This window comes from Macaca nemestrina, chromosome 18, assembly GCF_043159975.1.
Source record: "Macaca nemestrina isolate mMacNem1 chromosome 18, mMacNem.hap1, whole genome shotgun sequence".
NCBI classification, from domain to species: domain Eukaryota; kingdom Metazoa; phylum Chordata; class Mammalia; order Primates; family Cercopithecidae; genus Macaca; species Macaca nemestrina.
In genome coordinates, this window is record NC_092142.1 from 52726289 (window position 1) to 52753202 (window position 26914).

The window sequence follows — 26914 nt, forward strand, 5'->3', positions numbered from 1 at the left end:
GAGAAATGGCCTCTGTTTAGCTTATGAGCACAGTCATTTTGGGGGTGGTTTATGAGTCATCTGAAATATGCATTTAATCTAGATTTGTGGCCTGCTGGTGAGGCTGCTGCTTTTTATGATCTCAAGTGTCTTGTCCATGTCAAAACTTGCCTTGTTTTTTTGTTTACTTTGAATCAGAAAAATGTTCACAACCACCCTTGGAATTCCTCCTCAAGTGTGCGTTTGGTCACATCACCCCTGGCTACCACCAGTCCATGACTGTTTATTTTGGATGTCCTTTTCTGATGTTCAGCTAATTTAACCCACAATGAAGTTAATCCTTGCTTCTTTGGAAAAGTACAGATTTACTTATTAGCTGCTTTCAGAGACATTTGCATTTTCATGAAAGCGAGTATATAATTCCATTGACTTTTGGACTCATCTACTCACATATGTGGTGGGCACCTTCTGAAAGTCAGGATTCAGAGTAAATCAGAACTGTCTTGAGTTAGCTGAAGTTCTCTTTAAGGCTAATAATAAACATATCTGTGACAAACATGCAGAAGTGGTATTGAATATTCTATTATGTCCATTTATCTTTCCTTCTTCTGGGTGAGAGAGGAGATGAAAATGAAGCTACCTTGGAATTCAAGTTTTCACCTTGTTTCTCCGCATTTATAGCATACTGATTGAAAGCATGGCTGCCAGAGCCGTATTACTTGGGCTTGAGTACTAGCTCTGTCACTTACTCATTGTTTAACTTTGGGCGGGGTACTTAATTTCTCTGTATCTCAGTTTCATAATCTCTCAAGTGGGAATAATTATGGTAACCACCACTGAGCATTGTTATGAAGATCAAATAAGTTAATTCATGTAAAATATTTAGAACAGAACTTAGTACATCGCAACTGCGATACAAGTGTTAGATATCGTTTTTATTAGTGTTTAGTAATTGCATAAATAAAAGAGATGAAAGTCGAAATTATTAATCAGGACCATTTATCTATGAGACACTACAGGCATTGTGTCTAGCCCTGTGGGTTTATATTAGTTAGGGTAGGTTACTGCTGCAACCTACCCTAACTTGATATGATTTTTGCTGCAAAAATCATATCAAAATAGTCTATAATGGCTTAAACATAATAAAATACATTTCTTGTTTATGTAACAGTAATGAGTAGGTAAACAGGGTGGTAGGACATTTTCCTCTCTGTATTCATTTAGGGATCTAAGCTGAAGGAGGCTCTGCCATCTTCCACACATGGCTTCTAAGGTCACCTTAGGTTATCTCTATTCCAGCCAGCAAGAAGGGGAAGAGAGCTGCAGAAATGTGTTTAGGGGTTTTTTATGGGCCAGACCTGGAAGTGGCACTCATCACTTCTATTTACATTCCATTGGCCAGAACTCAGCAGGAAGAGGAGGAAAACAGCTGCCACTCATCTCAGCCACAGAGTTTTTCAGGGGCCTCTAAAAATGTATGAGACTTGAAAAAAATGTATGGACTCCAAGCTCCAAACATAAAATTGCAGAATTGAGATGAATAAATGTTTAGCTAAATGCTTATAAAATGGAGCCTTATATCAGCTTCCAAAGTTGTTACATTTTATATGCAAAAAAATGTAATTTCTTCCTACCTAGCCTCTTTGCTTCTTTCCTTGCCTTCTCTACTATATTTGAAAAGATTTTGTAAGTTGGAGTTTGGAATTTCCAAGAATTCCCAAGTACTCTCCAGTGATTGCTGAGAAATTATAGTCAGTCATAATTGAGTTTCTCAAGGCCAAATAAATTCAAATGAAAAATCTTCTCAAATTAGTTTGTATTGCAGAGAAACCTTTTAATGCGAAATATGGATACAATTTAATATGTTTGTTTTGTTGTTGGGTTAGGCCTTCAAAAGTAGCAGGATCATGGCTTACAGAGGTCTTAAAATAGTCTTGTCAATTCCTATTGTATGCAGACACATTTTGATTGCTTTGAAAAGGTGTATGTTGCAGGTAACTAAATACATTTTACATTTTGAGCTCAGAAAATTTCCCCTTTAGATTCCCTTTTCTTTTTGCTTTTATTTTCTAATAAAATATTTACTGCTGTGATATCCAAGAACATGAATGACACTGCATTGAATAACCCAGGTGCTTGGTCTGGTGGATGCCAGTGGCAGAGAAGAAAAGTGCCCTATTTTTTCAGTTACCATGTTTCAAGGCTAGGCTTTGGTCTTCCTTCTGAGTCATTTTTGGCTTCTTGGATGATAGATTTCTTAAATTCTTCTATTCTCCTAACTCAAGGCATTTCTGAATAGGTGTTTGCGAGCTGTTGTTTGAAAAACCACTTATCGTGATGGATTTTTGTTCTTCTCTTTTTTGCTCTCTTATACACTTTGCTGTTGTCCTGCCAATTGGAATTTGATTTGTTAATTACAAAAGCAAACGGTCCAGGATAGCTCTAAAGGGACTCTGCTAAAGGTTGGGGCTATGATAGAGGCTTTCTTGAAAGGGATTGGCAATTAAGAAATACAGCAACTGCTTGTGATGATTAAACATTTCAAGCATCTCTGAAGGTAGAATGTGGGGAACCTCCAGAGAAGGAGGGGAATAGAGAGGGAACTAATATTTATTGTTACTCCTACAGTCATCTCCATCTCAGTACAGGACATCGTCATCCTTCCAGTTGTTCAGACCAAAAATTCTGGAAACATCCTTGACTCCATCTTTCTCATTCCACTTTCACCCATCAGCAAATTCTGTTACATCTGTCTTCAGAATATATTCAGCCACTTCTTACAACCTCTCCTTCTGCCATCCTTCTCCAAGCCACTAGCATCACTCTCCTGGATCATTGCAATTTCTTCCTATCTAGTCTCCTTGCTTCTTTCCTTGTCTTTCTCTACATAGCAACCAAAGTTTAGTCTTCAAAACAAAACAAAACAAAAGATCATTTCTCTTTTCTGTTCAAACTCTTTTATGTTTCCTCAAAATGTTGTACGTAGATAGAGTTACCATATAATCCGGCAATTCCACTCCTAGTTACCCAAGAGAAATGAAAATGTATGTCCACACAAAATCTGTACATGAATGTTCACAGCAGCATTATTCATGACAGCCAAAAGTGGAAACAACCCAAATGCCCATCAATGATGAATGTACAACTAAAATGTGGCATAACCATACAATGGAATATTATTTGGCAATAAAAAGAATGAAGTACTGGTACCATGCCATAAAGTGGATGAACTTTGAAGCCATATGCTCTGTAAAAGAAGCCAGTGACAAAAGGCCACATATTACATGATTCCATGTACAGAATAGACGAATCCATAGAGACTGGAAATAGATTAGTGATTGCCAGGAGCTGGGGAGAGAGGAATGGGGAGTGACGGCTAATGGATACAGGGTTTCTTTTGTGGTAGTGAAAATGTTCTGAAATTAAGTAGTGGTGACGATTGCGTAACCCTATGAATATACTTTCTGGCTTGTGTACTTTTTTGAAGGGGAAACTTGTGTGGTATGTTAACGATATCTCAATAAAGCTGCTATTACAACAAAAACAACTTCTTTGGCTTTCTTTCTGATCTTTTCCCTGAATCGTTTCTGACCTCTTCTTCTAATATTCTTCTCTTTCTCTTTAACCCATCCGGACTGGCCCCTATTTTGTTCCTCTCATAGGGCAAGTGCTTCCTGCCACGGGGCTTTGTATTTTCTCTTCTCTCTTTTTGTAGAACTTTCTTCCCCCAGGTATCTGCATGGCTGGTTCACTTGCTTCTTTTAGATCTCTATTTAAACATCCTATTCTCAGGAGACTTTCTCTGATTACCCGAAAATAGCACTCCCTACCTCGTGGCCTGCTGGCATTCTCTGTTTCTTTCATCCTGTTTTATTTTTCTCTGTATCATCAACATGTGATACACTGTTTTCTTGTTTGTTTTTTGTCTGTCTTCCTCCATTAAAATGTAAACTCCGTGAGGTGGTAACTTGGCTTTGTTCGTGACTGTATCTGCAGTGATACATACCACACCTCTTTTCACTAGACCATTAGCATGAGGAAGACATGGATTTCCTTGGCACTGGTGTTGAATTGGGACTAACTGTATCTGCAGGAGGAATATTCAGTGTGTCTATTAGATGCTACATTAGAAATCATCAGCTTGGAAGCAGTCTCCATGGGAAAAGTAATTTTGGTTCAAAAGGTAGACTGGAAGTACTCAGGTTACATGGTCTTTTATTGTCATATAAATCTTGGTACAGAGTTCCTACTTTTTAAATCATTAGCATTATGCTAATATATAAAGTTTGCTACTTTTCATGTTTGTCTTATAGATTCAAAGCCTTTAGTTCTTTTCAGTCTAATTTACCACCTGTCTACTCTCTCCTTTTCTCCCTTGGAATGTTCTTAAGGTTTAATTTTGAAGGCGCTTTCTGTCAGACGATTATTGGTAAAGTAAATGTATTTCTGGGAAGCAGCTGATTAGTTGATTTTTTTTTTTTTTTTGAGGAGTTCGTATTGAGATATACCTATTTTGTGGTTATTTAGAAAGGCCAAGGTAGGGGGAAAAAGAAAAGAATAAAATATATGTATGCTTTAAAAAAAAGCAAGCATTTAGTTTGGGGAGCTCTCAAAATGTGATTTCTTCTGCTCCTGTTTTCCTGCTTCCAAGCATAGGTGGAAGATACTGTCAGTTTCTCTGAACTCCTAAGTTGAAACGTGCAAGTCGCTAGGTGGCGCTGAAGCATCATTCTCCGCACAGCCTCGCCATAGAACACTTTTGTTATCTTGCTCCAGCTGACTGGATTTCTAGGTGTCAGGGAAATTGTTTTATTGGTACAGGGCATAGTGTAATATATTCCTCTCCACCCTAGGCAGCTATTTAATGCCCTGAAACATGCACCTCTTGTGGCCATGGCCTGTTAACTCTGCTTATTTGGTGTAATAATTAGCAGAATTTCTCACTAACAGGGGTACTTACCAACGCCTCACATCTTCACTGTGTTTTTGTACGTGATGGATTGTACATTCTGTGGAGAAAGTTGGGAAGGTCAAAGCTTAACCTCTGCCTAACAGGACTAGTTTTTGCAGTTTTGTTCAGAATGGGTTTATATTAACTGGCTTTTGAGCTTCTTCAGACCAGAATTGTGTATAACGTAAACATATTTGAGCTTTTATGTAAGGACCTAGTGAAGGTTTGTAAACACAACACTGTTAATTTTCCAACTCATAGAATGACAGAAAAATAAATAAAAAGCCGCTGGAATAATTGGACGACACTTGTTACTCAGAACTGTGAGTGTTGGAAGCGTGTCAGAGGAACAGTGGGCCTGCCACAAGCACCACATTTTAGGTTAAAATCGGAGAAGAAAATTGCACATGGAATTTTAATTTTTTCCATGGTCGTAAGTTCGGCCCCATTTAATTCTTTGTGGTTTTTACAAGCCCTCTTAGGCTCCTAATATTTCTATAGCAACAATTTTAACGTTTATTTTAGAACGTGGTCAGAATTAACCGACAGAAGACCAAACAGGAGAAAATAGGTTTAAAGCAGGAAATACTTTAGCCGGGCCACTAACTTACCCTCTATGACCTTAGGCAAACTGTTTGCCTTCTCTGTGCTTGAATCTCTTATTTCTTAAAATGGAGATTATAATACCCACCCCTTTGTGTCTCCTACATCAGGTAACAGTGAAACAATAACTCCTCAATATACCTTTGCTTATATTCAAAGCTCCAGGTAAATGTAAAATGTTGCTATAATTACCTAAAAAAGCTAAGAGGATTTTTCTTTGTTGATTCCAAGGTGAGTTGTAGAAATTCCAGAGGATAGATTAACGTAGTTGGAGGGCTCAGACTTCTACATCTGTGTAGATAGTACCTATTTTCATACACTGTGGCCTGGCTCTGTTTCTGGCCTGGCCCTGTTTCCAAGGTTTAAGTTCCATTCTTTTAACTGTGTATCAACTATTTTCACTTGGTTATTCTGCTTTTACTTAAGCCCTTTATATATGGCTGGATTTAGTTTTAGGAAACAGAAACTATGTGAGATAGGAAAATAGGTTCATATAAAGTCATTAGGAGGACCAGAGAAATGGGCTGAAGGTGGAGCCTCCAGAGATGGGCTTCTGAAACAATATCACAGACTGGCTTGCCAGGGTAGCCGCTCATCCATCACACTCGGGAAGGGCTAAGAATCAGGAGTCATTCCTAGAACTGTTGATTTGTAAGAACACACAACCATAGTTGTAGTTGGGATCAGGAAGGTACCACCATTAAAACTGGCATTTGAGAACTACAAAGTGAATGGCCAGATTCTGGAATGTTACTGCCTCATGACTATGTTGCCTGCGAAAAAAGTTGAAACAGTTAAGGTGATGGCCTCCATTTTATTTTTGACTTCTGATTCTCACATGCCGCCATTAAATTGATGAAACTTATTTCTCATCCAGAACTCCTAGCTGCAAAAAGGTCTGAGAAATATAGTGTTTACCTTTCATCCTCTGCACTACAGGAAGGCACAATAAGAGGAGATTGGAAGGGTGCTGAGTACCACCTTATCTACCTCTTCCCCCAGCATGTTTAAAATAAAATATCTTTACCTCCGACTCGTATTGCATTTTCTGTCCAGCACAGCAGCTAGCTTATTGGACCCTCAGTAGATGTGTTAATGACATTGACTTCCTTATTTCTTTGTATGGCCCCACCTTTCCTAGTCATGTGTTTTGGTACCATATTAGATTTCAGATCCACCTACCTATCTGTAACTCTTGATTCCTATTCATTTCCATTGCTGTCTTCTTGTTCAGGTCCAGCTCCTCTCTGCCTGGGCTTTTGCAGTGGTCTCTTTATCTGGCCTTTGGTTTCTTTCACTGTAACCATATTATAAGTAGATTGGTGTTTAAAAATCAGAACAACAAATAACAAACATGCTTCCATTGTGCTCCCTGTCCTTCTCAAAAGCTTTTTGAGGCTCCTCATTACATGCAGGATAGAATCCAGACTCCTTAGCTTGGCTTTCAGGACCTGCCATAATCAGGGTGCAATCTATCATTCCAGCCTTATCTTCCATTTTCCCCCTGCTGGAACTGAATTTTAGCCAAAAGGTCTAATCACTGATGTCTGAGTGTCTTGTCCTTTACTACCTTTTCAGCTCTGCTATCCTTTTGCCTGCTTTTAATAGTCTGTTTTCTTTTCTCATTTATTTATTCCTTTGATCGCTTAGGCACAGTTTTTTTCTCCTTCTTCATACTTACAGCATGGTTTACTAAGGCGTTTTAATTTTATTACCTGTATTGTTAGTTTTCTTTTTATGACTGTATACCTTCCACTCCTTTTTATGTAGACAATGTAAATATTTGTTGTGGATTGATTTGTTGATTTTTCATGGTTTAGACATCTACTTGCATGGGAAAAAGGGGATGGTGGAGGGTCAGTCTGGGGGCTGAAGCGGTACTCTAGCTGTGTGATTTTGTCCTTTTGATTACCATTGAAAGGACAAATTAACTATTTGCTTTGAGCAAACTAATGCTGAGTTTTGTGGATTTAGTGTTTGAAAAGGGCCCTGGGAAGGAAAACCCTGGAGTTGAGCTCCTTATCCCCGTTTGCCAGGCTGAATGAGCTCCATGTCCATACCCCTGCATTGCAGTTTGCTGAAGTGTGGGTTGTGAAATAGCAAATGGAATTTGTCTGTGGTTTCTTGCCAGCGAGGAGGAGGAAGAAGGATTCTGAGTAAATCAGACATGCAAATTAGTAAGGCCCATGGGCCTTAAGCGAATTACACAATAAAGCCCAAAGAAATTCTCTTTGGCTTCTTTCTGCTTTTTGTGTGTGTGAGAAGGCAGCTATTATGTATTTGCTTTAGGCCAGAAGTTCACAAATTTTTTGGCTTCAGGACCCTTTTTTACTCCTAAAAATTATTGAGGACCCAAAAATCTTTTGTTTATATGGGTTATACCTATCAATATTTACTGTACTAGGAACTAAAAAGCCTTTATTGATTTAAAAATAGCAACACCCTTTCATTACAAGTTAATGTAATGTTTTTTATGAAAAATAACTCTTTTCCACTGTAAAAAATTAGCAAGAAGTGTGCCATTGTTTTACTTTTCTGCAGATCTCTTTCCTGTCTAGCTTGATGCTTGATTCTTAACACTTTTTTGTTTAGTCGCTGTAATACGTTGTTTTGGTTGAACTATATGAACAAAATCTGGCCTCACACAGACAGTAATGGAAAAAGGGAGTATTTTAATTGCTTCTTCAGCTATTAAATGTAGATATTTTTCTTTGATATTATTCCAAAACTTGTCAAGTGATAGCTTCTATTTTAAAACATTTTTGTTTTTAATTGACAATAATTATCTATATTTATGGGGCATGTTGTGATGTTCCATGCACACATTGTGGCGTGATTAAATCAAGCTAATTAACATACCTATTGCCACACATACTTATTATTTCTTTGTGGTGAGAATACTTAAAATCTACTATTTTAGCAAATTTGAAATATACATTACTGTAAACTAGTCAGCATGCTGTGCAACAGACCACTAGAACTTAGGTGTCCTGTCAAACTGAATTTTTTACCCTTTGACTAACATCTCCCCTTTCTCCGGTCTATCCCACCAACCTCTGACAATTACTGTTCTACTCTCTACTTCTATGGGTTTGACTTTTTTAGATTGCATATTTTAGGGAGATCTGTACCTGGCTTATTTCACTTAGCATAATGCCCTCTAGATTCAAGATTCATCCATGCTGTCACAGATGACAGAATTTCCTTTTGTAAGGCTGAATATTATTCCATTTTCTTTAGACAAGTGATAATTTCTTAAAGGTTACTTGCAGGGTGGAATCTCAAGCTATCTTAATTAACTTTTCCTACTTTGTTATATTAAAATCTGTTTATCTCTTTTGCACTTCGAATGCATCTTTTACATTCAAATGATTTTGTAACATTACGTTTTGATCATTTGGAAAATTATCATGTCACTGAGTTATACAGATCTTCCAAATGTTGATGCATTTCATTATATAATGTAAAAAAAGGTTACACTCATCAGTATCACCACTGATCTTATGGTACAAGTCTTTAAGTATTGGGAAACCCCAAGCTCAAGGTAGCAAATATAAATTTTCTAAATGTCTGATTTTTCTTGACAATCTGAAGTTTATCATTGGTAGCAAATATGGTCAGTTGTTTTTCTTGAAGTGGCAAGCTCACTTTGTTAATTGCTGAGAAATGTCTGTCAAATACTCAAGTCTGATTAACCAGAAAAATATCAGTCAGCTATTTTTTTCAAGTAAAAATGGTGTTCTGTGGGGCAAATTCAGCCCAGAACTCAAATCACACATGTACTTTTCTTTGAGATGACCATTTTACTTTAGTATTTATCAGAAGTACTTTATGTATGTTTCCTAATTTGTCACACAGTATAGTAAAAAGATAGCTACTTAAAGCTCAAGATTTAATAGAATTGATGATTTTTCCTGCCTTACTGAGGACATGCTTAAGTGAAACTAACTTCCTTTCTCTTCTTTCTCTTTTAAATGGAATGCGTGGTAAAGAACACAGTGACTGGTAAGTTTTTGAGGTCTATTATGATAGCCTGCTGACTACAGTTAAAAATAATGTATATTTCAAAATTGCTAAAATGATAGATTTTAAATGCTTTCATCACAAAGTATGTGAGGTGATGGATAAGTTGATTAGCTTGACTTAATTATTCCACAATGTGTACAAATGCGGAAACATCACATTGTACTCCATAAATATGTATTACTTGTCAGTTAAATATAGATATTAAAAAAACTGAATACTAGTTTAGTTGGGTACCGCTGGCTTGATTAGTGACAAGGCACCTGCAGTTTTACCCAGCATTCTTTTAAACCATCAGTGGAAATGTCCACACAGCAAATAACAGTATTGTTACGAAAATAGTATTGCTCTTGTGGAACCTTTGCCAAATTTCCGCACTGTACCAAATAGGAAGATTTGAGTAGCTAAAAATTCAGAGTGGAATAAGAGGCAACCTGGAGGAGAAAATTTCTCTCCTGTTCTGAGATTGCTGTTAGCCCAGGGTCAGAATTCCTGGGGCCTGATTTTGTGAGTTTAAGCAGCACAGGGAGATTTTTTTTTTTTCCCTACCTGCCTTTGGTGATAATACATGTTTAACCTAACTCAATGTGATTGTGGGTTTTTTTGTTTTGTTTTGTTTTGAATTGTTGTTTCTGTTAGAAAAATAATGAATGGCAAGGGCTGCAGAGATCAGTTGTTTGTGAGATGACTGAGAAGGTAATAGGACCTCCTGTTTGGGTCATTAAGAAAAGCCTTCTGTAAAAAAAGAACCCATTTTGAGCAACATGCGAAAATTCTCTGAGTCAGTTGGCCTCATTTGTAAGCCTTTGATTGCTTTATTTGTTTGTTTGCTTGCTTGTTTATTTATTTATGTTTGGAAGGCAATCTTTCTGCTTCCTGAATGGCTGTCAGAGCTCCCAAATAACATCATCCCTTTGCTGGTGTGAATATAGCCTAGACTTGAGGCAGCAATTAACTGATCATGTAATAGAAGAATCCCAATTTTCCAGTTTCTTTTTTTAACTTCTTGGGTGGTTGGGGCACATCATTGAAACAATTATTACATTTACTCAAGAGTTTGTCTTTTCTATTAAAAAAAAAATTCCATCTAAGTGCCTTACGGTGAAGAGGAGGAGATTGTGTAACTGGAGTCTCCCCTTAACTGGTCTTTATTGTTAAAGAAGAGTGATCCCTTTGTGTTTCAGCTTGGCACACAGAAACGGTTTTAATTTAACAGTCCAGCTCCTTTAATAGATCAATTCTCTATTGTGGTTTGAATTTGGTGCACTCCCAATTTACTCTAAGCTTCTACGGGCTTCCTTGGAGAAATTGGGGCAGAGATGCCAAAGAGTCATTTTGGGTACAATTTAGAGTTTGTTTATTTATATAAATGTATACATGTAAAGGGTACCAGTGCAGTTCTGTTACATGGATATATTGTGTAGTGGTAAAGTCTGGGTCAGCTTTTAGCGTAACCATCATCTGAATAATGTACATTATATCCATTAATTTATAGTTTTATCTCAAACCTCTTATTAATTAATGCTAGCCATGGAAGGTAACTAGCACTTGTAAATGCCTGCTGTGTGTTAGATGCTCTAGTAGGTGTTTTAGACACCCTCCTCTAATCTTCATGGTGACTTTCTGATATATCCTGAACCTGCACAGTTCTCTCCACTTCTGTCACTACTACTACAGGCCAAGCCACCATCATTTCTTGCACAGACTTCTGCACCCCCAATTTGGCCTCCCTACTTCAACTTTTAACAGTCTCCTCCCTCTCATAATCCACTTTCCATACATAAGTTGGATTTATTTTAAAAATATATATCAAATGATGTCGCCTCACTGCCTGTAAGACTCTTCAGTGACTTAATGACAACCAGAATGAGATCCTTCTCCTGCTCTGGCTGACAGGACCAGAACAGCCTGGGTTCTGTAGCTCTGAGAGCTCACCAGCCACTCTGTCCTTGCTCGTCCACTGTGGTCCAGACTCGCTGGCTTGCTTTCTGTCCCTGGAAGCCACCAGACTGGTTCTTCCTTAGGGCCTTTGTACCAGCTGTTTTTCCTGCTTGGAACACTTTCCCCAGATCTTTAGTCTGGGCCTGGCTTCTTGTGATTTGTGTATTGCCTAAAATGACACCCACTCAATGTGCCTTCCCTGACCAGCTGAGCTACAGCAGTGTCCCAACACTGCATCACTAGATTTTTCTTTCTTTCTTTCTTTCTTTCTCTTTCTTTCTTTCTTTCTTTCTTTCTTTCTTTCTTTCTTTCTTTCTTTCTTTCTTTCTTTCTTTCTTTCTTTCTTTCTTTCTCTTTCTTTCTCTCTTTCTCTCTCTCTTTCTCTTTCTTTTCTTTTGTTTTCTTTTCTTTTGTTTTCTTTTCTTTTCTTTTCTTTTCTTTTCTTTTCTTTTCTTTTCTTTTCTTTTCTTTTCTTTTCTTTTCTTTCTTCTTTGAGATGGAGATTTGCTGTTGTTGCCCAGGCTGGAGTGCAGTGGCATAATCTGGGCTCACTGTAACCACCTCCTGGGTTCAAGCAATTCTCCCGCCTCACCCTCCCAAGTGGCTAGGAATACAGGCATGCACCACCATGCCTGGCTAATTTTTTGTATTTTCAGTAGAGACGGGGTTTCGCCATATTGGTCAGGCTGGTCTAGAACTCCTGACCTCAGGTGATTCACCTGCCTCGGCCTCCCAAAGTGCTGGAATTACAGGCATGAGCCCCTGAGCCACCGCACTCAGCCTAGATTTTATTGTCATTAAATCACTTGATGCAGTGCAGAGTGAGTTTCTGCTGTTAGACTGTCTGGATTTCAATCATGGCCTTATCATTTACTGGCTGTGTGATTTTGGAGAAGTTACTTAACTTTTCAGGACTTTCATTTTCTTCTTTATAAAATGGAAATATTATTATATCCTTCCATTGTAAGAATTGAATAAGGTAGTACTTAGCATCTTTTATGGTTTCTGACACATTGTACATAGTCAAGAACTGTTAAATATTACTATTTTAATGTAATGTTATTAAAATCATTGCATATTTTATAGCTTATTTATTTGGCTATTTTTCTGTCTCTTCTACCAGGAATATAAGCTTTATGAGGGAAAGAATCTTATCTGTCACATTCCCAACTGTGCCCCTAGAGCTTAGAACAGTGCTTAGCACATAGTAGGCATTCACCAAATCTTTGCTGATTATTAAAATCTAAGATATAATTATCCCTGTTTTTCAAATTGAGTAATTAGGGTTCAGAGAGGTAAAGTAACTTACCCAAGGCTACGCAGCTACTAAATGCTGGTAGTCCTTGGTATTTGGACTGAATGCTGATTACAAAGACCATGTTCTTTCTGTTATGCCACAATACATAAGTGGATCTTTATTTCAGATTCTGTCGTTTATAGCAGATGGATTTTCAGGTTGCCTTTTTATGTAAATGTGACATGACTCATGAAATGTAAACAGCCATTTGTGTGACTATGAAAGGTCAGAGACAAGAGTTAGACCCACAGGCAAGTTAGGAAAGTGAGATATGGCACATCCACCACCTTCAATGGTGGAAGAAAAGTGACCTGATTCCTGCCTTGGAGATGTGTAGGGTGGTGCCCTTGGGCTTGGGCTGCCTGAGGAGGTTCCTATGCTTTGACTTCTGAACGGACAGGATCCCTAAAGTCATCGACCCTAGTTTGGGCTCTTGTACTTCTTCTATCATCTTGTTCTAGTTGGTGGAGGCAGAAGTTGAAAAATTAAAATGTTGGCTCCTGCAGCCTCTAGAAAATAATAGGCTTGAATTTGCTTTTGTCACTAACATAATTATGGTGCTTGGTCTGTGGGGGCTTCACTGATGCATTCTTTTTAACAGCCCTGTTTGTTTGTTTTTTCATAAGCAAGCATAGCACAGAGGAAAAAATATCGGTTTTGGAGACTGGCACATCAGGGTTCAGATTTCTGCTGTGCTAGTTCTTGGCTGTGTTTCGGCACGTGAACTTCTCTACACCTCAGTTTCTTTGTTTATGTAATGGGGATTCATATGACAATTAAAGAGAGAGCTTGTCTAAAGTGTCTTATGTAGTGATATCTCCAGTTTGACCTTTTTGAGAATCTGATGAAAGTTATGGAACCCTCCCCCTAGACAAGTGCCCATATACCCAGAACTTTGTATTAATTTCATGGGGTTCATGAAGCCTCTGAAACCCAGCTTAATTCAGAATCCACACCAACCAAGGTCCTCGTAGGAAGACCTTGTGTTCTTGTTTTGTTTTGGCTTTCTGCAGTCTTTTAATAATGTTTATTGAATGAGAGAATGTAACTAATTTCTTGTTTCCATAATCACTTTAAATTCGAGATTTGATTTCCTTTTCCCTGGAACCTGTGGCAGTGCCAGCTTCATAGCCTAGTCTAGGCATGCCAGTTGCCCACTGTGGCAATAAATATCTGAGCCTGTGGTTTTTGCCTTAGGTAAACTGTAGAGGTGGACTCATGGAACGCTTGGAAATTTTTTCAGTTTATAATAATGTGTAAATGTCAAGAGCCAATTATTGAGGAATGGCTCCTCAAAGTGTTTGGGTACTCTAGATCGGACATGACCATCTTGGTGTGTGAAATTTTGCTAATGCATCTTTCCTAATAGAATATACAATCTCAGGGCTAGAAAGTCTTAGAGATCATTTAATTTAATTCCTCCAGATTGATTAAGTGGTTTGTCCAAGGTCATTCGACTGGTATAGTGGCAGAGCTCAGGCTGTACAAATCAGGCGAGTATTCTGCAGCTCCTCAGAAGCCAATAACTTCCACTGACTTCTGTGTCTGAAATTCATTAAACCTTCGACACAAAGTGCAGCCATTTTAATGCTGAATGAGATTCATCACTGTCTGAAATGGGCTTATTTATGTATGAATGTTTATTCCTGTTTCTTCCTCCATTCTCCCAAAATGTAAACACCATAAAAACGGGAATCTTGTCTGTCTTAGTCACCCTCAGTATCCTTAGAACCTTGTGTGTAGTAGGTGTATAATACATTTTGGTTGAATGAGTGGCAGTTCTAATAATGTCAGAAGAATTGGAATTTTTTTTACAGAAATCTTTGTCAGTAATTTAACAAACATCGATTGAACCTACTATGTATCAGGCACTATCCCAGGCACAGGTACGAATGAGATATGGTGCTCAGCTTCAAGGAGTTATGGTCTAAATACCAAAATAACAGAATCAAGAGCAGCAGACTAAATTGGGCTCACTGTATTTTTTAAAAATTTAATTTGACTGCTGGGTGTGGTGACTCACTCCTGTAATCCCAGCACTTTGGGAGGCTGAGGTGGGTGGATCACGAGGTCAGGAGTTCGAGACCAACCTGGCCAACTTGGTGAAACCCTGTCTCTACTAAAAAAAAAAAAAAAAAATACAGGCCGGGCGTGGTGGCTCCCACCTGTAATCCCAGCACTTTGGGAGGCCGAGGTGGGCAGATCACGAGGTCAGGAGATGCAGACCATCCTGGCTAACACGGTGAAACCCCGTCTCTACTAAAAATACAAAAAATTAGCCGGGCGTGGTGCCGGGCACCTGTAGTACCCGGGAGGTGGAGCTTGCAGTGAGCTGAGATTGCACCACTGCACTCCAGCCTGGGCAACAAAGCAAGACTCCATCTCAAAAAAAAAAAAAAAAAAAAAATTAGCCAGGCGTAGTGGCACGTACCTATAATCCTAGCTACTCGGGAGGCTGAGACAGGATAATCACTTGAACCCGAAAGGTAGAGGTTGCAGTGAACGGAGATCGTGCCACTGCACTCCAGCCTGGGCAACAAAGCAAGACTCCGTGTCAAAAAAAAAAAAAATTAGCCAGGGGGAGTGGCACGTACCTATAATCCTAGCTACTCGGGAGGCTGAGACAGGATAATCACTTGAACCCGAAAGGTAGAGGTTGCAGTGAACTGAGATCGTGCCACTGCACTCCAGCCTGGGTGACAGAGTAAGACTTCGTCTTGAAAAAAAAAAAAAAAAAGAATTAATTTGAATGCATGCTCCATTATTTCCTGTGTCTTTTACCTTCCTGCTTTGCCCATTTAACTGCCTAATTTCTGATGACATTTAAGTTCAGGTGTTAGATCCTGTAGATCAGTGGTTTCTAAACCTGGTTGATCATCACCTCACCTCAGTGGCTTTAGAAACAATACAGACCCTACTTTTGGAGATTCTAAACCAGGGCTGAGGTGGTCCCTTGGAAACTGTATTGAAAAACAGTAACTCTACAGTCACTTGCAATGAGCAGCCAAATCTAGCTAGATACCCCTGCTTTATGGGTGAGTGTTGAGGACGAGGGTTTCATGTTAAAACCCGGACTTGATATTCTATATTCATAGCATCTTTCTTATCCTTAAAGATTCTATGTACTTTTCAGCACATTGTTCTCTTCCAAGGGGCTCTGCAAAGTATACTTGCTGTCTGTACATTTCCACTGTGAAAACTCCTTGAAATCATGTAGACAAATGAAAGCTAAACATCAAATAAATAACCTAAACCAGTAATAATACTCCCATTTGGCTCTCCTTGTGTCTTCTCATGTGGGTTAGCTCGTCAACCAGATTCAGCATATAAATTGAGTATGTATGGTTACATGGTGACTTTCAAGAGTAAATACTTTTTCTGTGGAACAAGAGAGATGGATTTGTGGTTTTCCAGGATTCCTTCTCCCTGACTTGGGAGAAAGATAGCCAGGCATAGCTCAGCACACCTGAAAATAGGCAAGCTGTCAAGGTGTTGGCAGGGAGAGGCTCCTCTGGGTAGGACTTGGGGCATCCTACCAGCGAAAGAGAGACTAGGTTTAAGTGATTTCACATTTGGGCTTTATGTATTATAATTGCTGAAGTGCTAAATTGAGTGTGACAAATCTAACAGGTAATTGCCAAGTAGGTTTCATTACCAGTCATTGCATAGATAAATGATGTTCTTATGTGAAAAAATAAAACCAAACTGAAGAAAAAAATTGGACTATATTTGGAGTTAGAATTACAGATATTACAGATATGTTCATATACATCAAAGCCGTTTCAGTGTGTCAGCAAACTCAGTTCATTACCTCTGCCAAGGTGGTCTAGTGTGTGTGGGGGTGCAGAGTGGGGAAAAGTGGGGAGGGGTTGTGATTTATGACAAACTGTAAAAGAGGTTAGAATTGGGAAACAAGTTTTTTTCTTAGAGGAGTGGCAAATAGTAAGTAGCATTTGGACCTCACTCAGCTCTAATAGTTAGAGCTAAGCTTTTTGACATTATCATTATATATTAATAATATATCTGTGTGACCAGCCTCAGTAGATTTTATTCATTAGTAACTTGGTTGATTTTATGAAAATATTTTATGAAAAGGTTTTAAAAATACTGAAGCACAGTAAAACCTAAGGCTCACATCACTGTCTGTGGAGTCAGTGAGGAACAAGGCAGAGTGCCAGTGCATATGAAGAGGGATTTTTTTTTGCCTCCTTGGTTCACTGCTTATTCCCAGTAACTTGAACAATGCCTTACATGAAGTAGACATAAAATAATTACTGAATGAAAGAAGAAAGGAAAGTATACTTAGTCTCTGCTTTCATGGAGCTTACATGCTAGTGGGAGAGAGACAAAAATTAAGTGCAAATAAAGAAACAGAATATGTGATAGCAACTAGGGTGAGAGTGCTGTTTTTGATAGGATGGCGGGGATTGGGCTATTTGGGGAATGAATCGATGAGAAAGAGAAAGTTGTGCAAAGCTGGGAGAGGAAACATCATTTGAAGAACAGAAAGAAGGCCTACATGATTTGAGAATGGTGGAGAGAGAGATTTGAGGGAGAGACTTGCTACGATTAAGAAAGATAGTCGGCTGGGTGCGGTGGCTCATGCCTATAATCCCATCACTTTGGAAAGATGAGGCAGGTGGATCACGAGGTCAAGAGATCAATACTGTCCTGGCCAACATGGTGAAACCCTGTCTCTACTAAAAATACAAAAATTAGCTGCGTGTGGTGACACGTGCTAGTAGTCCCAGCTACTAGGGAGGCTGAGACAGGAGAATTGCTTGAACTCGGGAGACGGAGGTTGCAGTTAGCCGAGATCGCGCCACTGCACTCCAGCCTGACGACAGAGTGAGACTCCATCTCAAAGAAAAAAAAAAAAAGAAAGATAGTCATGATAAAGAGTGTGGATTTTATTTTATGCAAAGTGGGAGCTCATTAAGAAGGTAAAAGTTTTTAAGCAAGGGAATGACATGATTTCACCTACTTTTTAAAGGAGGTTGCTCTGACTGCTGTAGAGGATAGACTATAGGCAGGGGACAAGAGGGAGACCAGGAGGAGGCTCTTGGAGTGTGGTAGGCGAGAGATGGTGGTGGCTTGCCCCAAGAGGGTAGCAGTGGAGATGGGAAAAGTGGATGGATTTGGAATGTATTTTGGCATAGAGCAAACTGTTGAGTGGTTTCAGAGGGTTGCATGAGAAAGTTGATACACTGCCCCTACCCCATGCAAACACACACATTCTTTTTTTATGATGAACTTTCTTTAAAAGCATTTGTTGGAATATGAGATTATAGGCCATAAGTGAGAAAACAACTCTTTTTGAGCTGTGAGGAATACTAGGAGAGGAGAAAGTGAATTGTGTGTGCTGCTCATGGTGGTACGCTACGATGGTTCTACAGTTCCAGGCATTTTTGACAGCATGGATTCAATGCAAAATGGCAACACACACTGTATCTTTTGGCAGATCAGAACATAATGAAAATAAAATAAAAAACTTCAAAACTGGCTCTTGAATGAAATAGGATTCAGAAGAGATGATCTCAAATCTACTTTATGAGATAATGTCCTTTTTAAAAAGAAACACTAACATCAGTTATTCATTTAGAATGTCTGAATTATTATTCTAGATTCTTTGTAACTGCTGTGAATTCATGATGCACTTGGATAGTCTCTGTTACTCTGAAGTTTTAATAGGTAACAGTCAGAAATGGAGTGGGAGAACATAAAAGCAAACTGAAATGCTCATAGCTGGTACCCTGAAGCCATTAACTTTAAGCTGGTTATTCCTGATCTACTGTTTGGACATAAAATGGGAGAGAGGCTGAGTATGACTTGAACATTGGTTCCTTAGAAACACCATCCTTGGGCCGGGTGTGGTGGCTCACACCTGTATTTCCAGCACTTTGGGAGGCCGAGGAGGGCAGATCACGAGGTCAGGAGATCGAGACTATCCTGCCTAACACGGTGAAATCCCATCTCTACTAAAAATACAAAAAATTAGCTGGGTGTGGTGGCGGGCGCCTGTAGTCCCAGCTACTCGGGAGGCTGAGGCAGGAAAATCGCTTGAACCCAGGAGGCGGAGCTTGCAGCGAGCCAAGATCGCTCTACTGCACTCCAGCCTGGGCGACAGAGCGAGACTCCCTCTCAAGAAAAAAAAAAAAAGAAACACCATCCTTGTAAAGAGAGCATACACCTTCAATTTCTAGGGCAGCAGCATTTGCTTTACAACTTGTATGTCTTGGTGGGAGTAGCGCTATCTATCACCTTATGGGCCAAAGGGAAAGAGTCCGGTGAAAATGGCTCTGATGTTCTTGGAAGTGGGAAGGCAGGATAATAGGTTCTTCTTAATGGAAAATGCAGCCAATATTGGCCAACTTACTTTGATTTCGGTAGTCCTAACACCACCCTAGAAGGCACCCTAGACAGAGGTCCCTTGCTACCACTCATTTTGCAGATCAGGATACTAAGGATTTTCCTGATTTTAAGCGTTAAGTATAGATATCCCTGTTGGCCGAAGTTAAATTGGCCAACTAAAATTCAAAAACAAAAATTAAAAAAAAATTTATTTTGTATTAGGTTTCAAAGGAATCGTCATTAGGAGAAGCCTGATTGTTCATTTTACGCCGACTCACACAGTTTCAGCAGATTACATTTGAGGCCTTAATGTTGAAATCTCATCTGTAAGTCTGGTATATCTAACTAATCATATAAACATCTTTCATCTTAGACTGTGTAGCATGTCTCTAGTAGACTAGGTGGGCCAAATGACATTATAGTTAAATCAAGCCAATAAATATATGAGAAAGAAAGCAAATGAGCGTGGATTCCATAGTGAGTGATGGAGGTTCCGACGAGTCAAAGACACTGAATTATTCATTGCTCCTGGTTTATGGAAGAGTAAACCCAGATATGTGTTATGCTGATTCTGCATGATTGGCTACTTCCAGGATTGACCCTATTTTCCTGTCCTGCTCAAGTCTCCTTCCTTCTTAACCATATGTTGTGGGTATTCAGAAATGCCGTGGTTTTGTTTAGAGTAGCAGGACTGGTGTTGAAGATCAACAAGGAAAAGCAAAATGGGCTTGTCTGTCCCATCAAGCGATGTGCTGTTAACATTTGTAGACTATGTGCCCTGAATTAGGAGGAAAAAAGTAGAGATTCCTGAGTTTAGGAAATTATAATCTGGTGCATCTTCTTCAGACTGAAACCTTAACTAAAGTTTGTGAATTCTTTCTCTTTTGTCTTTATTCTTTCTCTACTCTTAACATTTTTCTCCCCACCTCTTTGGCTATATGCTGTTCTGCTTTTGATACAGAATTGACCTTATTTGGCCGGGTGGGGTGGCTCATGCCTGTAATCCCAGCACTTGAGGAGGCTGAGGCGGGCGGATCACTTGACGTCAGGAGTTCGACACCAGCCTGGTCAACATGGTAAAACTCCGTCTCTACTAAAAATACAAAAATTAGCTGGGCATGGTGGTGGGCGCCTGTAATCCCATCTACTAGGGAGGCTGAGGCAGGAGAATCGCTTGAACCCCGGAGTTAGAAATTGCAGTGAGCTGAGATCAGGCCACTGCACTCCAGCCTGAGCAACAGAGCAAGACTCTGTCTCAAAAAAAAAAAAAAAAAAAAAAAAAAAAGACCTTTTTCATGCCCAACCTCTATCTCCATTATCTCCTAGCTTTTTGGAAAATATTTAGTACTGGCATTTGTTCTTCACTGATTTTTCCTTCTACTTGTTTCTTTAGTATCATGGGGGTAGTTACCTCAGCGGGAGTAAGGAGACCTTTGTTATGTGTCTCTTACTTGTACATACTCTGTCCTCTATCAGTAAGTGTGTAAATACACTGTATTTTCCCATTCAGACATATTGTGTAAGTAATAGGAACCAGGTGTTTGAATAAATTAACCAAGTGCCAAATTTCATTTTGGAAATGAAATATTTTAGTTTAAGACTCTAGGACATTTGTAAAGCTGAAATATATTGCAAAGTGATGAAAGCTTTCTTAAATTCTGTTATAGTCATGCACCTTAAAATTATTCATTATTACTTATAGTTATTATCTATCTGTATATGCTCATCTACATATGCTAAACATGAAGATATTCTCTCCAGCAAGGACTTCATGTGCCAGATTTTTCAGCCTGGATTGAATTTTATGGATGAGAGAGATACCCTGGAAATGGAACCATTGGCATAACCTTGTGTCTAATGTAATAACAGAGCTCTAATGAACTGCAACATGAGCTCAGATCTGCAAAATATTCAGAGAATATAGGCAAAGAGCAGTTTTTTCCTCCTTATGAGCTAGGTTGTTCTCCAAAAGCAACAAGTACTGCTTGTCTTTGCAGAAAGCTGTCATGGAGCTGTAAGTCTCTTTGTGGTTTAGACTTAATGTGAGTAAGATTCCTCTGCATTCTCAGCCTAGAAAAACTTGACAGTTCTCTTGGAATTTGATGAAAGTTTCCTAACTTTGAGGCTAGAGAATACTCTCATTTCAGATTAGGCAATTGTTAACATTCTTTTCTGTTCTAATTTCATGATGCCAAAAAATCATGTATGGTTGCTCTATTTGGAGAATAATATGTAGCCTCAGACACTTAAGATCATATGTAGTTTAGAAATAGTATCAATTGCATATGAATGTTTTGATTTTTTTCCCCCAGCCTTTCTGAATTTTTTGATTTCTTCAAATTCTACATGGTTTTTTATTTTGGTTTTTTTGACTTTCACATAAATTGTCTATAGTGTCTGGAACATGTACATATACATGTATATGTATGTATGTTTTATACAAATTATATATATGTATGTGGGTATATGTATATATGTATATGTATATGTATGTATGTTCCATACAAATTATATATGTGTATATGTACATGAATTATATATATAATATACATACATGTATATACACACATTATAACACGAATTATATGTACATATATTTTGTATATATACAAATACATAATATATTTGTGTATGTATAGTTATATATACACATATTTTGTATTTTGTATATATGAATACACATACATTTTGTAATATATACATATATATTACTATATATATTTTTAATTGTGGTAAAATACACATAGGATAAAATCTATAATTTTAGTCCTTAGCCATTTTTTCAACCATTTAACAAGTGGTATTAAGTACATCCTCGTTATTGTGGAACTATCACTACTATCCATCTTCAAAACTTTTTCAGCAGCCCATACTGAAACTGTACCAATTAAACAATAACTCCTTGTTTCTACCTTCCCCCTGCCCCTGGCAACCACCATTCAATTTTCTGTCTCTACAAATTCAACTATTTTAGGTAACATAACGCATATAAGTAGAATCATACAGTATTTGTCCTTTTGTGACTGACTAGTGATGACATTAATTTAAGATTAAAATCAGGAGAAACAGGGTGGGCATGTTGGCTCACACCTGTAATCCCAGCACTTTGGGAACCCGAGGCAGGAGCATTGCTTGAGCCTAGGAGTTTGAGACCAGCTTGGGCAACAGAGTGAGACCACCATCTCTCAAAGAAAACAAAACCAAAATAAGGCAAAAAAAAAAAAAAAAAAAAAAAAAAAAAAGAAAAGAAAAAAATAGGAGAAACAGATTTAAGACAGTCAGGAAAGAAAAATATTGACTTTGATTTTGGTCTTATTGAATTTTAGGTGCTGGCAGGTGAGGACTTTCATATTGTAATATCCTGAAGACAGTTTCAAATATAGGTTTGGAATAGAGATGAGGACTTCAGAGTTATCCGTAATGAACTCATTTTGAGAATATGAGATTGCCTAGAGGAAGAATGTTTTGTAGAGTTAGAAGAGTGGGATTTATCTGATGATCTTCGGAATTCTGGACATTTATCTTAAATTGCTCTTTAGGAAGTTTAGTAGAAAAAGAAAGGATGCAGATAGTGTCTGCTATTAAGGGCAGAGGAAGAAAGACTTGAAACAGAGATAGAGAAGAAGGGAGCTTAGGTTATAGGAATAAAAGGGAGAGGATGCCATAGAAACCAAGGGAAATGAGGATTTTGAGAAAGAGATGCAAGTGACTGTGCCTGGTGTTTCCCTAATGACCAAGAGTTCTGGGTTTTAGCAAGTATGAGCTGGCCATTGGCCTTGGGAAGAATAGTTTCAGCAGAATGGTGGTGGTAGAAGCCAGATCCTTATAGGGGTCAGGGCCAAAAGAAACAGTAGGAATTCTAGGCATTTATCTTAGATTGCTCTTTAGGAAGTTTGGTGGGGAAAGAAAGGTTGCAGATAGGGAATCTCAGGCACACAGAGGTTAACTAACTTGCTGAAGGTCACACCGTAACCTTAAGTAGCAGAGGCAGGATAAGCTCTGGTTCTGGAGCTGGTGCTCTTCATCATTACTTTAGGTTATATTCTCCCACCTTTTTTCTTTGTGGTTGTAGGTGGTTGTAGGCTACTTAAAGAGATACCTATGCACCTGCAGTTAAAATCCAAATAACTCAGTGGAGAGCCTGGTCCTTCGTTATTATGTCTCAGATTGAAGTTTTATATCTTACAGCATGATGAAATTACATATATGATGGTCAGGTTAGGTTGCAAGTCTTGGAATATATGCAGAAGAATAACTTTATTACAATGACTGTTTACTTTTTATAAGACAATCCAGCAATGGTGATTTTTCATTAGTGATATAATTGCAAGAGGTAACTTGAGAACATAAAATGCACATATTGAAATGAGATTAAATACAATGCTGATGAAGTTATAGAGTTTTATGCAACAGTTCAATCAGGAAAGCATGATAATAAAGCGTGTGTACTGACTTTCCGGAATCTTGAGAATGGATAAATGGAAACGAAGAGAAATGCCTATTTTGTATTATAAACCTCTAAAGTAGTTATGAAAGAAGTTATTCTTTTAGGTATTTTTCTTTCAGTTTTCATCACTATTAGGCAAAACTGATAGTCGATATAGCTCTGTCAGTAGCTAAGGGATTTTTGTTGTTGTTAAAGTAACATGTCATATCTTGTATAATTCAACCGTGGCTACGCAGGGGGAAGTATTTAATGTCTGATTATACAGCCTGTGCTTTGGAAACAGTCGAAAGCCAGACAGCGACAGTAGAGGGCAAAGGATTATTAAATGGACAGTCACTGAGGTCACTTATAGTGACTTTACTGCAACACCATGTGCATTTGCTTTCCCATGGCAGGTTGTTTGATCCCATGGCTTAATGGCTAAAGCTTTGTAAAATTACAAAAAAAAAAAAAACAAAAAAAAACCCCAGAAATCCTGCTGATCTCAAGTGTTATTATTTACAGTTGGATGCTTGGCAGGGAAGTGCTAAGTCTGATCATACTAACACTAAGTCAGGCAGAACACGTGGTGAAATCTCATGGAGCTCTATCCTCTGAACCTTGAGAAGACTACCAAAGTGTAAGATTTCAAGGTAGAAAATATCCTGCAATATGATTGAGAGAATTTGGCTTTTTCATCTGAACAGGTGTGGCCTAGTGGAGGAGTTTCTCCTCTTGGAAATGTCAGGGGGTGTATCATTAGGTCCTTGGAGCTAGGATGTAGGTAGAATGGCAAGTAAGGAGTTTTAATTAGTTCTTTTATCTTTCTTTTATGGTTTGGAATGGTATTTTCTTTGGTCATGTATTCACTTACAAAATTATGGACAGTATTTGATTGTGAGGAAGAATCTTGGGTAAGTTGTTATCTTTGTTTTCAGTAGAATTTACTTGGAGCTGGCTCAAAGACGTTATATTAATAGTTTGCAAGTGAGTTACAGCTAATGGAATCAAAAGAAGTTTGAACAGGGTCAGAAGAAGTTAGAATTGTTCCATCTGAGTCTTTGGCCCTTAGTAAAGGATCCAGCATTTCATTTTGTTTTTACTTATGTCTTTGATATTAATATATTTTTCAGAATATGATAAACCACTCTTCCCCACAGTTTTATTTATTTCCACAATCACTCCCTAACCTTTATTTCTTTTTTGCTTCTCATCATATACATTTTTCTCTTCAGGAGACCTTTTCCCTTTTGAAACATGGACTATGTTCTTAAAATTGACGATTGTAGGTAAGAACTTAAGACCAAGTTTGTGAGAAAAATAGAATTTGATATTCAAATTATCTGAAGAACTGAAGTACATTATTTTGTACTTGTTGTTTTTATTTATTAAAAAAAAATTCCCTTGGAAGAGAAATTGGTGAGATTAAGGAATGCTATAGCTAACTTCGTAGAATATTTGGAAAACTATGAGTTATAGTGAAAGGTGCTGTCTTAGGGAGAACATTTTAAAAGTGCTGGAAAATATAATATTACAGCTTGAATCAAGAGAAGTGAACTCTGCTAGGGACTAAGTAGTTTGTTAGAAAGGTGCTCATAATAGAATGGCGTGAACGCGGGAGGTGGAGCTTGCAGTGAGCCGAGATCGCGCCCCTGCACTCCAGCCTGGGCGACTGAGCGAGACTCCGTCTCAAAACAAAAACAACGACAAAAACAAAAGTGCTCATAATAAAATGAGAAATAAAAAAAATTCTAACTAATCAAATGGGACAAAACCCAGATTCATTGTCTTTATATGCAAATAAAGTATAGATTCTTAGATTCAGAACAGTAAAAGAAAAATACCCTAGGAAACGATAAGCAAAAGGCATGAACAGGCATTTCACAAAAGAGCTACTGCAAAGTCACAAACCTATTAAAAGTTACTCACCCTAACTAACAATGAAATAAATGTAAATTAGAGTAAGCAAACTTGTTTTTCCATTTATGAACTTGCCAAAGATTTAAAAGTTTGATGATAGCGAATGTTTGAGTATGTGAAGAACTGGGTATTATTTGTTGATGGACATGTACCATAGCATTTTTCTGGAGGGTAATTTCACAATGTGAATCAGAAGACTTAATAGTGCATACGTTTTAACCTATAGTGAATCTCCTGCTAAGACTTTTTATCCTAAAGAAGTCATCTGTGGGCCGGGCGCGGTGGCTCACGCCTGTTATCCCAGCACTTTGGGAGGCTGAGGTGGGTGGATCATGAGATCAGGAGACCGAGACCATCTTGGCTAACACGGTGAAACCCCATCTCTACTAAAAATACAAAAAATTAGCCGGGCGCGGTAGCGGGTGCCTGTAGTCCCAGCTACTCGGGAGGCTGAGGCAGGAGAATGGGGTGAACCCGGGAGGTGGAGCTTGCAGTGGGCCGAGATTGCGCCACTGCACTCCAGCCTGGGCGACAGAGAGAGACTCGGTCTCAAAAAAAAAAAAAACAAAAAAACAACAAAAAAAGTCATCTGTGCCTTCTTGTCAAGATGGTACAGTAAGCTGACAGTTTGTACATACCTTCTGCTCTAAATTCATAGGAATGGCAGATATAATGCATTAAAAGAATTAAAGGAAAGAAAAAAGTTGTAGCTGGGCTTATAGACGAGATAGTGTTGTAGACCTGAAAGCTAACTAAACATAAAGGGCTAGTAAGCTGGATTGAAGTGATGGTGCCACAGAGGCTCTGGGTGCAGAAACAGAAAGCTAGATTTAGCTCCCATAGCGTACTAGGGATTGAAAGTTTACCGCTTGAAATGGGACCGTAACTAAGCTCACTGCTTGAAGCCAGGGGCAGGGATGAAGTTGTCCATCCTATAAAAGGAAACTAAGTAAAGACTCCACTTGGAGGCTCCAGTTTATATGGAGCTGTGGGTCTTGAGGGGCAGGAGGAGATAGATTCAATTTCAAGAATAGGAACTGACTCAGGGTGACTGATTGTGGGGAGACAATGAGGAGAAAATGTGGTGTTCCATGTTACCATTATGAGGTTTGGTCCTGGACAGTAGCACAGGGATCCTGGTGGAGACAGCTGCAGGAACACTATGGAGGGATAGGTGAGCACAGGTGGAGAGAAACGGGAGTGAGAGAAGCAAAGAAGAAAAGCTTTTCGCTTGGAATTAGCCTTCAAAATGCAATACCAAAATACTGGAAGAAAATAAATACCAAGAAAGATAGCTAACAAAATTAACAATGAGAACAAAAATTTATCCCAGACGAGATGAATTTTTACAGAAAAGTCAGTCAAAAATTAAAAGAAGCATGTTCAGAATACTCAAGGTGAGAAATAAAGGCATTACACTGAT

The 26914-nt window shown here is 38.5% G+C and overlaps 1 protein-coding gene across 10 annotated transcripts in view; it reads left to right on the forward strand.

The window, feature by feature from the left end:
- Positions 1-26914, forward strand: part of LOC105494095 (FTO alpha-ketoglutarate dependent dioxygenase) — a 445404-nt gene that overhangs the window by 65158 nt on the left and 353332 nt on the right. Inside the window, exon 1 of one of the 10 annotated variants that reach the window (XM_071084541.1) lies at positions 9525-9538. The exons of the other annotated variants lie outside the window; for them this stretch is intronic. The gene's annotated coding sequence lies outside the window, so the exon portion shown is untranslated. Of the gene's footprint in view, positions 1-9524; positions 9539-26914 lie in introns of those variants that run through there. 10 annotated transcript variants of the gene reach the window in all.